Source organism: Mus musculus, chromosome Y (assembly GCF_000001635.26).
Source record: "Mus musculus strain C57BL/6J chromosome Y, GRCm38.p6 C57BL/6J".
NCBI lineage: Eukaryota > Metazoa > Chordata > Mammalia > Rodentia > Muridae > Mus > Mus musculus.
The window spans coordinates 2,279,634-2,294,670 of record NC_000087.7 but is presented as its reverse complement, the minus strand read 5'-3'; positions in this window follow the sequence as shown (position 1 = coordinate 2,294,670).

Genomic DNA, 15,037 nt, shown 5'->3' with positions numbered 1-15,037 from the left:
AACTGATGGTTGTAGCTTCATCTCCAAGATTCATGACTTCATTAGCCTTGAGTAGGTCGTTGGGTTTCCAATACCAACCCCTGTTTTACATATAGTGTGACCAGAGAAGAACTTTGTGGGTCATATGTATTTTGACTTATAAATTTCTCCTGTATTTTCATGTTGCACACATTGCTCTGAATTTGGGTAGTTGGGGGCTGTGATTACATTGAAATATTCAATTAAATATTTCATTCTATTGAAGTGAATATGTTTATTCATTTATTTTTGGACTCCTTTGCTTTTTGCTCCTTGTTCTATGTGTGGATTTTTTTTAATAAACTAAGTTTATGTTTATTTCATATATGTATACTGTATGTACATGAATGACCCAATACCACTCTTTGTTTCTACAACTTCCAGACTCCCCCTTCATTCTCATCTTTTTTATGAAATTGTTTGATTTATTTACATTCCAAATGTTGTCTCCCACTCTGGGCTCCCCTTCCAGAGGTCTTTACCCATGCCCCTCCCCTTTGCTACTGAGAAGGTGCTCCAGGACCTACCCACCAGCGCCTCCCCAAAACAAGCCTCCCCCTTCCCTGGGGCATCAAGTTTCCATAGGATTAAGCACATCCTTTCCCACTGAAGCCAGACAAAGCAGTCCTCTGCTACAATCTGTGTCAGGAGCCATGGACCAGCCCTTTGTTTGTTGGCTAAGTCTCTGGGAGCTCTAAGGGTTCCGGGTTAGTTGATATCGTTGGTCTTACCATGGGGTTGCAATCTGCTTCCATTCCATTTACTCCTTCCCCGAACTCTTCCACACTGTAAGTATCTGCATCTGGTTCAGTCAGCAGCTGAAAGCCTTTCGAGAGAACACCACCGCTACTAGACTCCTGTCTGCAAACAGAGCAGAGCATCGGTAATAGTGTCAGGGTTTCATACCAAATTTGGCACAGTCACTGAATGTCCTATCCTTCAGTCTTTTTCTCCACTTTTGTCCTTGAATTTCCTTTAGACAGGATCAATTCTAGGTCAAAAATTTTGAACATTGGTGGGTGGCCACATGCTTCAACTGGGGGCCATTCTATCTGCTGGATGTGGTCTCTTCATTTCTGTCTCCCTACTGTTTGGCAATTCGGGTATTGACATACCCACTGAGTCTTGGAAGCCTCTCTTTCCCCACTCTGGGTCATTCTACAGTTTCCTCCTGCCCCCACCCCACACTGCTCCATATTTCCATTTACTCTCCTGGCCCACTGGGCTTCTCTTTCGTCTACCATCATGCCTCATTCTGCTGCTGCCTCCCCACACCCCCACACCTCCAGGCCCCACTTTTCCCGCCTCTCCCCTCTTCCACCCAGGTCCCTCCTTCCCTCTGCCTCTGGTGATTATTTTGATCCCTTGTCCAACTGTGTTTGTAATATCCACAACTGGGCCTACATTCTTGATAAGTAATTTTCCTCCACTATGTGAGTTGTAACATGGGAATTCTGAACTTTTTGGCCAATACCTACTTACCAGCAAGTAGATACCATGCATGTCTTTTGGTTCTGGGTTACCTTACTCAGGATGAGGTTTTCTAATTCCACACATTTGCCTGCAAAATTTATGATACCCTCGTTTTTAATAGCCGAGTAGTACTCGATGGTGCAAATGAGCCACATCTTCTGCATCTGTTCTTTGGCTGAGGGACAACTGGGTTGTTTCCAGCTTCTCAGTATTATGAATAAGGCTGCTAGAAACATAGTGGAGCATGTGTCCTTGTGACATTGTGGAACATCTTTTGGGTATATGCCCAGGTGTGGTATAGCTGGGTCTTGAGGTAGATCTATTTCCAATTCTCTGAGGAACTGTCAGATTGATTTTTCAGAGTGGTTGTACCAGCTTGCAATCCCACCAGCAATGGAGGAGTGTTCCTCTTTCTCCACTTCCTAAACAGCATCTGCTGTCACCTGAGTTTTTGATCGAAGCCATTCTGAGTGGTGTGAGGTGGAATCTCAGAGTCATTTTGATTTGCATTTCCCTAATGACTAAGGATGGTGAGCATTGCTTTAAGTGCTTCTTGGCCATTTGTATTCCTCTGTTGAGAATTCTCTTACATGTATTCTCAGATGCCGTTCTGATCATGATCAAGTCCCAAAGTTGTAGGAATGCTTGTTTATTTTTTCTGTGTGGGTCTCCTCAGCCCATCTTCTGGCTTTGACAGTTATTTTCTTTCTGGATGACTTAGTTTAATGATGATGCTTTTCCCCATAAGTGTGATTTCTTGACTTTTCCTGTTCTGAGGTTTCCATTTTTCCCCCAGGAGCTTAATGTTTCTTGGATGATTTTCTTAACTGTTTTCATCTTTCATCTAGATTTTTTTTTTACTGACTTGTTTAATACATTGATCTGTTTTGTTGAGTCCTCTTGTAGTCCTTGATAATTTTAAGAACTGACTTGAATTATTTGGCATTTCAAACATTTCATTGTGACTAACTTGACTGATGAACTCTTATAGTCATCTTGTACAGTAGGCTTAAAATGAGACTAATTTTCCCATTTACAACATGTTGTGAAGGGGAAAGCACAATAATTGGGACAATGCTAGGGACATGGTTGAGTTTGCAGAATGCTTGCTACACCAAGTGAAGACAGGTTCAGAATCCCAGCACCCACATAAATGCCAGCCTCCTAATTCCAGCATCCGAATGTTGCATATTAATTAGGGTATCATTGGTGCAAGCCTAAAGCTAGACAGGCTCAGTCTGCCTGGTTCATATGGGACACTGGGCCCATGTTGGAAAGTAAATTACAAATGATGGAGATACCCGGTGACAATCTTTTGGAGTTTTTTTTTTTCTAGAACCTTCTTTAGGGGCTCTTTTTTATAGATAGCTATTGCATAAATTTGGTCATAGCTGTTGAATGTCGTATTTTTCTCTACAAATTATGATTGAAGGTTTTGCCGGGTATATAGTAGGCTGGGCTGACATCTGTGGCCTCTTACACTCTCTAGAACATCTTCTGTCCAGGCTCTTCTGGCTTTTAAGCGTCTCCATTGAGAAACCAGGTATAAATCTGATAGGTGTGCCTGTATGTGTTACTTGGTGTTGTTCCCTTGCAGCTTTTAGTAGTTTTACTTTGTTCTGTGTGTTATTATATAGTTCTTTGGTTATTATATGCCACAGGGACTTTGTGTTCTGGCCTAAATTATGGAGTGTTCTGTATGATCCTTGTACTATTATAGGCATCTTCTACTTTAGCTTCTGAAATTTTTCTTCTGTGCTTTTGTTGAAAACATTTTATAGGCCTTTGAGCAAGGTTGTTTTTCTACTTCCTCTGTATGTTTTTTCTTAGTTGGATATGTTCATAGTGCTCCAGATTTCCATGGATGTTTTGTGAAAGGAAAATTTTACATTTAATGTTTTGTTTTGAAAGATGTATTCATTTTTCTGTCATATTTTTAAGGCCAGAGATCCTTTCCTCCATCTGTTGTATTTTCTTGGTAAAGCTTGCCTCTGTAGTTTGTGTTCCACTTCCAGGATTTTTCATTTCCAAGATTCCCTCAGTCTGGGATTGATTTATTGGTTCTATTTCCACTTTCAAGCCTGGACTGGGTTTGTTCATTCTTTCAACTGATAGTTTATTGCTAGATTTCCTTAATACATTTATTTAATTCCACACATTCTTTCTGTTTTCCAGACTTACTTAAGGGGTTTACTCATTTACTCTTTAAAGAGCTATATCTTCTTTGAGTAAGCAGTTTTAGAACTTTTTATCATATGCTTCATCTCTCATGAAATACTTAAGTGCTACTGTGATAGGATACCTGGCTGTTGTCCCTGTTATTATTGTGTTCTGACCCTGGGATAAAAGCATGTGGGTTTAGGGTGATTACAGGTCTTTTGCTGATTTCTAGTTTGTCTTTGTTGGATAGCTGTTTTGTTCCAAGCTTTCTGTTTCCTCTCTGGGTTGTAGACAGTGTGAAAGTTGTTTCTTTCCTGGCAGGAAATGTATGTGGACCTGAGGATTGTGGCCTTGGAAGTACCAAGTAAATTGGGTTTCTGGTTACTAGGACCATACATTTAGGAGTGCTGATAGGCTAGGGACACTCCCTCACCTGAGTAACAACTCTTGCCTACCAAGGGCTATCACTGAATGTAATGTCGTTCCTATTCCTGTGTTTTCCTCTGGCCACGCTTTGCCAGTCCTCCAGAGCCAAGCACCTGGAGCTTCCTTCTCACACTAGAGGGTATCTCATGTCTCCTCTACTGCCTGCAGATACCTAAGATGATACAAATCACCTAGAGTGTGGCCATGGCTGCTTCTTGCTTGCTGCCTGTTCCATGGACAGCCTCTGCTTTCTATAACTCTGCTCACAGGACCACTCCAAAAGAATATGCCATGGCTTAAGAGAATCAGATCTTTGGGAGCTTTTGGTCCTTCTGAGTTCTCTAATACTTTCCAATACTGTGTATCTTTCTCAGGGATAGGAGGGAATAGGCCCTTTCCAATTCTCACCAGGCTACTAAGGCAAAGACACCATTTCCACAATTGGCATCCTGCCATGTTAGATTGTACACATAAGCTGCAGGCTTGCTCCACCTCTACTTTCTTCATCTGAGTAACAGCTCATGCCTACCAAATGCTAAGGGAGTAGAGTCAGTGAATGGCATTCCAGTCCCAGGTCTGTATCTTTTCTCCAGCCACCCCTTTCTAGTACCCAGATCCAAGCATCTGGCTTACTAGACCCAGGTTCTTTGGAACTTTTGGTCCTCTAGCATTCTAAACTACTTTCCAATAATATGTCTCTATGTCAGGGATGGGAGAAGGGGTCCTTTGCATTTACCAAGACCAACTTATTTACTGTAATGCCAGTGTCAAATCATATCACAATGGACAAGGGTATTGACAGAGCCCATCACCACCCACACTAAACCTTGAACCTTCAGGTATAGAGCCCTATTCTGAGGCTCTTGTTTCCCTGAGCAGTCCAGCTGGCCACTGGTAGGTCTGCCTCAAGGACCTTCAGAGCAAAGTGGACAACACAGGCTAGGGGCAACACAACACAATACACAAAGAACCCTGTATCAGGGGTACTCCTGTCTCAAACATTCTCTCCTGCAGGTGGAATAGAGAACACCAGGCCAAGGGAACTGATTCAGCCTTTCCAGGGAAATTCACAGATTATGAGATTATGAGAAATAAAACCAATAAAATAAAACCTCCCGGTCTCCTTCTCACTCTTATGGCTGATTAGGTATGGCTGTCCATACCTAAGCTGTTGCTGCAGTGGACACTCTTCTCCTACCAGTATATATTATGTGAAGACAGTGAACAACACACTCTTCTGGGGGCTACTAGGGACCCTGTGTCTTTGCAAGCTGGACTTTGATTAGCTTGTTTCTCCTGAGAATCCTCTGCATCTTAGACTTTCAAGCTCCTGTCTTCTGTCCTTCCTAAATGCCTCGCTGCATGGTGGATATAGTCAAGGGACATTTGCAAGAGGCATGGGGATGCAATCACCTTTCAGGATGATTCCTGGAACTTTTTTGTAGCATAAAATGGAAGTGGTGAGATCAAATTGCATATTCAAATAAAAAAAAAAAAGAAAACTCCCTAGGAGAAGGAAGTCCATGTCTGCTGTAAACTCCCATATACTAAGGAATTGGTACATGAGAGAAAGTCCCCATGTATTTTCATTCATTCTCTGCCTCTCCCTTCTCTCTCTCTCTCTCTTTCTCTTTCTCTCTCTTTCTCTCTCTCTCTTTCTCTCTCTCTCTCTCTCTCTCTCTCTCTCTCTCTCTCTCTCTCTCTCTCTCTCTCTCTTTCTCTCTCTCTCACACACACACACACACTGTAGTGGCTATTCCTGGTTGTCAACTTGACAATATTTGGAATGAACTACAATCCGGAATTGGAAGGCTCACCAGTGACCCTTATCTGGAGGCTTGGAGATCCTTATCTGGATCTTGGTATGGAGATCTTGAGCCATAGTGGCTATGGATTCCAGAAGATTGAATCTCCGAGTTTAAGGAACACACCTTTAATCTGGGCTACACCTTTCATCTGGGATTAAAGGTGTGGTGGAACACACCTTTAATCTGGGCTACACCTTCTGCTGGAGACAATATAAGGACATTGGAAGAAGGGAGTCTAGCTCTTGCTCCTGCTCCTTCGCCTGCTTGCTGCGTGAGACTGAGTAACTGCTAGATCCTTGGACTTCCATTCACAGCTGCGACTGAATCATTGTTGGGAATTGGGCTGCCGACTGTAAGTCATCAATAAATTCCTTTACTATCTAGAGACTATCCATAAGTTCTGTGACTCTAGAGAACCCTGACTAATACAGAAGTTGGTACTAGGAGTGGTTCTAGAGTAACAGAAGTACAAGGATATATTAACTCTCCTGCCCTGTGTCATAATTTAGTTAGAAGGGATCTTGATCGTTTGGATCTTCCACAAAATATCACATTGGTGCACTATATTGATGACATTATGCTGATTGGACCAAGTGAGCAGGAAGTAGCAACCACTTTGGACTCATTGGTAACACATATGCGTATCAGAGGATGGGAAATAAATCCAACCAAAATTCAAGGACCATCTACCTCAGTGAAATTCTTAGGAGTCCAGTGGTGTGGAGCATGCAGAGATATTCCTTCTAAGGTGAAAGATAAGTTATTGCACCTGGCCCCTCCTACAACCAAGAAAGAAGCACAACGTTTAGTGGGTCTATTTGGATTCTGGAGACAACACATCCCTCACTTGGGTGTGTTACTTAGGCCTATTTACCAAGTGACTCGGAAAGCTGCTAGCTTTGTGTGGGGCCTGGAACAAGAGAAGGCCCTTCAACAGGTTCAGGCTGCTGTGCAGGCTGCTCTACCACTTGGACCATATGACCCAGCAGACCCGATGGTACTTGAGGTGTCTGTGGCTGATAGAGATGCTGTTTGGAGCCTCTGGCAGGCCCCTGTAGGTGAATCACAGAAAAGACCTTTGGGATTTTGGAGCAAAGCTCTACCATCATCTGCAGACAACTATTCTCCCTTTGAAAAACAGCTCTTGGCCTGCTATTGGGCCTTAGTGGAAACTGAACGTTTGACAATAGGACACCAAGTTACTATGCGACCTGAACTACCCATCATGAGCTGGGTACTATCAGACCCTGCAAGTCATAAAGTGGGATGCGCACAGCAGCAGTCTATTATCAAATGGAAGTGGTATATACGTGATCGGGCCAGAGCAGGTCCTGAAGGCACAAGCAAGTTACATGAAGAAGTTGCTCAAATGCCTATGGTTTCTACTCCTGTTACAATGCCATCTGCTCCCAAACATGTGCCTATAGCCTCATGGGGTGTTCCCTATGATCAACTGACCGAAGAGGAGAAGACTAGAGCCTGGTTTACTGATGGCTCTGCACGTTATGCAGGCACCACCCAGAAGTGGACAGCTGCAGCATTACAACCCCTTTCTGGGACAACCCTGAAAGACACAGGTGAAGGGAAATCTTCACAGTGGGCAGAACTTCGGGCAGTACACATGGTATTACAGTTTGTTTGCAAGAAGAAATGGCCAGATGTACGATTATTCACTGACTCATGGGCTGTAGCCAATGGATTGGCTGGATGGTCAGGGACTTGGAAAGATCACAATTGGAAAATTGGTGAGAAAGACATCTGGGGAAGAAGTATGTGGATAGATCTCTCCAAATGGGCAAAGGATGTGAAGATATTTGTGTCCCATGTAAATGCTCACCAAAAGGTGACTCCAGCCGAGGAGGAGTTCAATAATCAAGTGGATAAGATGACCCGTTCTGTGGACAGTCAGCCTCTCTCCCCAGCCATCCCTGTCATTGCTCAATGGGCACATGAACAAAGTGGCCATGGTGGTCGAGTTGGAGGTTATGCTTGGGCTCAGCAACACGGGCTTCCACTCACCAAGGCTGACCTGGCTACAGCTGCTGCTGATTGCCAGATCTGCCAACAGCAGAAACCAACACTGAGCCCCAGATATGGCACCATTCCTCGAGGTGACCAGCCAGCAACCTGGTGGCAGGTTGACTACATTGGACCACTTCCTTCATGGAAACGACAGCGTTTTGTTCTTACTGGAGTAGATACTTATTCTGGTTATGGATTTGCCTTTCCTGCACGTAATGCCTCTGCTAAAACCACCATTCATGGACTGACAGAATGCCTTATCTATCGTCATGGTATTCCACACAGTATTGCTTCTGACCAAGGAACTCATTTCACAGCCAGAGAAGTACGACAGTGGGCCCACGATCATGGAATACACTGGTCTTACCACATTCCCCATCATCCTGAAGCAGCTGGTCTGATAGAAAGATGGAATGGGCTTTTGAAGACGCAGTTACAGCGCCAATTAGGTGGTAACAGCTTGGAAGGCTGGGGTAGAGTTCTTCAGAAGGCAGTATATGCTTTGAATCAGCGCTCGATATATGGTACAGTTTCACCCATAGCCAGGATTCATGGGTCCAGGAATCAAGGGGTGGAAAAAGAAATAGTTCCACTTACTATCACTCCTAGTGATCCTCTAGGAAAATTTTTGCTTCCTGTCCCCATAACTCTAGGTTCTGCTGGCCTAGAAGTTTTGGCTCCAGAGAGGGCAGTGCTCCTACCAGGAGCTACAACAAACATTCCATTGAACTGGAAGCTCAGACTTCCCCCTGGTCATTTTGGGCTTCTAATGCCCTTAAACCAACAGGCTAAAAAAGGAATAACAGTGTTAGGAGGGGTGATAGATCCAGATTACCATGGAGAAATTGGATTACCTCTTCACAATGGTGGTAAGCAAGATTATGTCTGGAGTGTAGGAAATCCCTTAGGGCGTCTCTTAGTACTACCATGTCCTGTGATTAAAGTCAATGGGAAACTACAACAGCCTAATCCAAGCAGGATGACAAAGGACGCAGATCCATCAGGAATGAAGGTATGGGTCAATCCTCCAGGAAAAGAGCCAAGACCTGCTGAGGTGCTGGCTGAAGGTGAAGGAAATACAGAATGGGTAGTAGAGGAAGGTAGTTATAAATACCAACTAAGACCACATAACCAGTTGCAGAAAGAGGATTATAAAGTAATATGAATGCCCCATTGTAAATTTACAAATGCGTTTGCGATTGTACGAGGGATAGTTATATCATGTTAGGCGTATTTACAATCTTGTTATTGTTTCATGTGAACATGAGATATTATTTGTGTCAAGTTGACAAGGGGTGGATTGTAGTGGCTATTCCTGGTTGTCAACTTGACAATATTTGGAATGAACTACAATCCGGAATTGGAAGGCTCACCAGTGACCCTTATCTGGAGGCTTGGAGATCCTTATCTGGATCTTGGTATGGAGATCTTGAGCCATAGTGGCTATGGATTCCAGAAGATTGAATCTCCGAGTTTAAGGAACACACCTTTAATCTGGGCTACACCTTTCATCTGGGATTAAAGGTGTGGTGGAACACACCTTTAATCTGGGCTACACCTTCTGCTGGAGACAATATAAGGACATTGGAAGAAGGGAGTCTAGCTCTTGCTCCTGCTCCTTCGCCTGCTTGCTGCGTGAGACTGAGTAACTGCTAGATCCTTGGACTTCCATTCACAGCTGCGACTGAATCATTGTTGGGAATTGGGCTGCCGACTGTAAGTCATCAATAAATTCCTTTACTATCTAGAGACTATCCATAAGTTCTGTGACTCTAGAGAACCCTGACTAATACACACACACACACACACACACACACACACACACACACGTTCAGAAGCGCACACACAATCATACAGACTGCCTCAAAGTACATTGTGCCGTGCTGCTTTTGTAGAGAACTCCTACCTAAATTTGTAAGTACACAATCAGAATTGTAAGATGCAAATGTGGGTTGGAAAGAAAGTCCCCTGGAGAGCCAGGTCCTCTTATCTCTTATCTTATCTGGGGAAATGTATATATGAATATCCAATAAAATATTCATGTTAAAGACCAGGCTGCCTCAGTGCTAGGCAGCCAGCAGAGGGGGACAAGTATGCTTCCCATAGGTTATGAGGGTGATGGGCTGGAATTAGGCAGAGTGACCTGCAGTGGGCCCTTGAAACCATGGAGTCCTTCTAGGCCACCAAAGGTTTAGATCAGATGCTGGTCAGAAAGGTTGCATTAAGAGGATTTCCATACCATGCCTGATGGCCTGATCTTTGAGGTCCTCACAAATTCTGAGTGAAAGCAGGTTGTTACTCTGTATCTGTGCCAGAATTGCAGACAGGGTTTTTTTTTTTAACTGTTGGGAGAGCCCACTAGGCTTAGTGATTCAAAACAGGCCCTGAACTACAGGAAATCAGCTCTTCCTTGAATGAGAAGGAAGGACTCTTATCCTAACTGATAAAAAAAGCCGTTGGCTTCACAGCTGCTGAGAAAACTTCTCTCAGGAAGACCCTGCACCCCTCAGAATACTAAGCAAGAATCCTAGCATCACAGACAGTAGAAGAGAATGTGGAGCCTGGATTTCTGTTCTGATAGAACAGTGTCAGGAGCCTGAAGGGGGGTGTAGGACACTGCAGCAGAGTTGACCTCTGAGCAAAGGAGCAATGCTGGAGTGGCAGGAGACAGAAAGGAGGAAGGCAAGAGAGGTGTGTAGCACTAAGTGGGGTATAGGGAACAGGGGAAGCCACTACAGAGTCCCAAATCCCAGGGAAATGAGAGGTTCCCAGGACCCCACAAGGATGCCATTAGCTGAAATACCCAACAAAAGGGCAACAGAACCTGTAGAGATTATATCTAGTACATTGGTTGAGGGATGGTACCACCTACCTTTCTCAAAAATTTTATCCAAGAATGGTTCTTGTTTAAAGGAAATGCATAAAGAATGGAGCAGAGTATTGTGCGCGCCCATTTCGCCAACAAGAACGGCGCTGCAACAGGATCCTTCTGCACATGTTTATTGGGAGAGCTTGATTGCAGAGGCAAAAAGACCCCAAGCCCAGAACTGGTGCTGCTTATATAGGCCTAGGAGAGGCGTGTCTCACACCCAGATTGGTTATGCATGGGTTATGCTTACCACCTCATTTATATGCCTACATCTGATTTGTTAACTTGTCTCTCATCTGATTGGTTAACTTGTCTCTCATCTGATTGGTTAATTTTGGTTACTTCTCAAAACCTCGTCTTGGCAAAAAAACTTTACTGCCTATGTATGCGTGGTGGCCAGCTGTAGTCAGCGCCCTCCTGCAACTGCACATGTGGCTTCCCACATCTCCCCCTTTTTGTTTTAATAAAATGAGGCTGTTCTAGGTCTGTGCAATTATATCCATCCACCGTGGCTCCTGTTTTAGGTCATTCCTCTAATGTCACAGCCTTACCCGTCATAGGGTAACACTATTGCCACCGGGCCCCATGTCTTAGGTTGGTCTGTGCATGAGGAAAATTGCCCATCTCTGGATATCGCAGTGCCATGTGAAAGTAACTGCTAAATGACCTAGGGCAAACTCTACAAAAGAGGCCAGCCAAAAATGAATTAGTGGGGAAATCATGATCACCCTATGGCGTGCAATGAGGAAACCTCAGCGATGTGCAAGGGCTGATCAATGATTGTTGAGACTCTCTCATCCCAGTGCAATGGATTCATAAATCTTTGGTGTGCAAGAGCAGAGAACTCAGATGCCGACTAATTCTTGAGTATAGATAACCAAACATCAGGGGAGAGCGCCGTTTTCAATAGCTAAAAGTGCCTGAGTTATAATCACCTTGTCACATTTTTGTTGGGTTCTGAATTTTTATACCAACCAGAGCATGAACACCAGTCCACAGCATATGGCAGCACCAAACAAAATCACTCCCACCCATTCCTTAAAGTAAGAGAAAGCAGAGGTAAGCCAAGAGGTAAAATTGCCAACAATGATGGGTTCTATTCGAGTTCCATTAAGGCTTAAAATCTGCATTAGATGTAAAGAATTGAGGAAACACCCGAATGCGTCAACAGCATGGTTTCAGGAACACAGAGCTCTTTAGTTCTCACTAGCGGGAGCACCCCCAGCCACAGGAACATCCACATCCTCTTAGCTCTGCTTGTTTTGAATTGCTCTGGTCAGCCGTTCTAGGACCGACAGCCGTTGTCTGTGATCCGGGGAAAACACACAAACATACCCTCTCTCCCAAACCAATTGAGAGCACTCCTCTTACCTGATTCAGCGCCTCATTGCCTCTCTGGAGTTCTGCAACACCAGTGGGCAATGATTTCCACACCCTTATGGCAATCTGATTCACCTGCTCAAACACCTGCACTGGATATCCTGTCTGTTGTTGTGCAAAGCGACCTTGACCAAGCAGCATATCCTTATCCTATGCTGGATTTCCTGTTAGCCACTGCCTGAAGGCATTCCAATCTAAATACTTCCCAGGTGAAAGGCATGCCTTCACCAAGACTGCCCAATTGGACAGCGTCATGCAGCGTCTACTCAAGGCCTCTACTTGAGCCACAGTATAGGAGGCAGTTAAGCCATAAGTCCCCACGGCCTCAGCCAAATTCCTGATTACTTTGAAATCTAGAGGCTCATGATATCTCTGCCCTGCTTGGTTGGTGAAAATAGAACATCCCAGCAAGGAGAATCTAACCATTCTCCAAACCTCCGAACAGAAGGTCTGCTTATAGCCGGCTGCGGAGGAGGCATAGGGAGGGGGCACAGAAGCTAATTCACTTTCCTCCTCTGCCTTGGCTCTTTTGTCCTTCCTGTCCACCTGATAACACTGTTGTCACGGGACTCCGGTGGAGTCAGCTTGTCAGATGAAAGTCTGAAAGCTTTCTCATGAGGAAAGAGTTTCAAGGAAACTTACTCCCGGATCTTTGGCTATTCCCCTAACCCATAAAATTAATTTTCCAAATCCACATTAGTCTAGTGTATGGATCCACGTGCACTCTATATAGTATTACCTTATAGTAAATGCCTTTTAAGATTGTATTCTAACATAGCTAAAGCCTTTTCCCAGTGTTCTTAGATTCCAGATAGCAGCAAGGAGCTTAACCTATTCAGTAACTAATTAAGCTCTATCATAAAACAATAAAGCACCTGTCATTTACTCAGCTGTCTGTAGATAGAGACTAAAAGTCTCACTGAGATAGAAATCTTTTACTACAGGCTACATTCCATGTCAAGTATAAGTTGATATACTACCCTGATAAGGGGGAACTCTCCAGACCGGATAAGTTTTACTAGGCCTAAGAATTTAGAGCTCTGTGATAACACATTACTCTTAAGGCCTGTCAAGAGTTAACAACCCCCTGATGCTTTTAACCTTAAAGTGTGAAATTCTTGCCTGGCATTAGGCTGATCCTAGGCAGGGCTTGTTATCCCTAATGTAAACATTTACTTAGTCCCTGCAAATTCCTTTCTGCTGTAACTGGTGAATTTCAGTGTATCTTGTCTTTGTGTGATTTGTATCCTCTGATAATTCGTTGTAATATAAGTCTGAAGCTCAACCAGAACATTACATTCAGATCCAACACCACACTCGCGTGTTTGGCTGTCTGTCACATCCGACTCTTTCGCCCATCTGCCTAAGAAATCCCATTCCTCGCAGACCAGGGACCCAGAGGGCCTGCAGCACACTGTGTCTCCTTTCTTTTTCCTTTTTCTTTTTAAGCCCTTCTCCTCTTCCGACATACTTTCTTGTTGCTCTGTAAGGATTTTCTGACCTGTCTTGACTGCCTCTACACAGTTTTAAACAGTAACAGAGTCCATATATCAGAACAAACAAGACCAAAACTATCAGACCTACCCAAAAAGGGTCAATGGGAGAAAAAAGCATAACTCATGAACCTTAACTTGTCCCAAAGTCATGAACCTTATCATCTCAATCCTTTCTTTCCTTCTATTCTCTCTTTCCCTTCTCTCCTTCCTTTCTTTCCTTTCTTTCTTTTTTTCTTTCCTTTCCTTTCTTTCCCTTCCTTTCCTTTCCTTTCCCTTCCTTTCCTTTCCTTTCCTTTCCTTTCCTTTCCTTTCCTTTCCTTTCCTTTCCTTTCCTTTCCTTTCCTTTCCTTTCCTTTCCTTTCCTTTCCTTTCCTTTCCTTTCCTTTCCTTTCCCTTTTCCTTTTCTTTATCACTGATTCCTTTTATTTTTCCTCTTTTTTCTTTTCCTTTTTCTTAAAAAAACATATCCCCCTTTAACCTGGGGATCAATTTGGGAGACTTACCAGTACCACCGTTCCTCAGCTGAAGAGTTCTGAATCCACGCAGGATCCTTCTCAGCAATCTGTTTTACAGGAACACTTTATTAACTGCTCCTTCCCCGTGATGCAGTTCTGAATCCTCCCTGTAGTAGGAGTTCTTTGCTCGTGCTTGAAGATGTTTCTTTTCCTGGGTTTTGGCACCACTTCTTGCGTGCGCCCTTCTTGCCAGCAAGAACTATGCTGCAATAGGATCCTTCTGCACACGTTTATTGGGAGAGCTTGATTGCAGAGGCAAAAAGACCCCAAGCCCAGAACTGGTGCTGCTTATATAGGCCTAGGAGAGGCGTGTCTCACACCCAGATTGGTTATGCATGGGTTATGCTTACCACCTCATTTATATGCCTACATCTGATTGGTTAACTTGTCTCTCATCTGATTGGTTAATTTTGGTTACTTCTCAAAACCTCATCTTGGCAAAAAAATTTTACTGCCTATGTATGCGTGGTGGCCAGCTGTAGTCAGCGCCCTCCTGCAACTGCATATGTGGATTCCCACAGCAGAGACTGATGGAATGGCCATCAAGAGACTGCCACACATAGGGATCCATCCCATCTGCAGATACCAAACCCAGACACTATTGCTGATTCAAAGAAGTGCTTGCTGATAGGAACCTGGTATAGCTGTCCAGAGAGGCTCTGCCAGTGCTGGACCAGTAGACATGCAGATATAACAGCCAACCATCAGACTGGGCACAGGGACCCCAATGGAAGAGTTAGGGGAAGGACTGAAGGAGCTGAAGGGTATTGCAACCCCATAGGAAGAACAATATCAAATAACTGGACACCCCCCCCCCCCACACACACACACATACAGACTAAACCACTGACCAAAGATTACACATAGAGG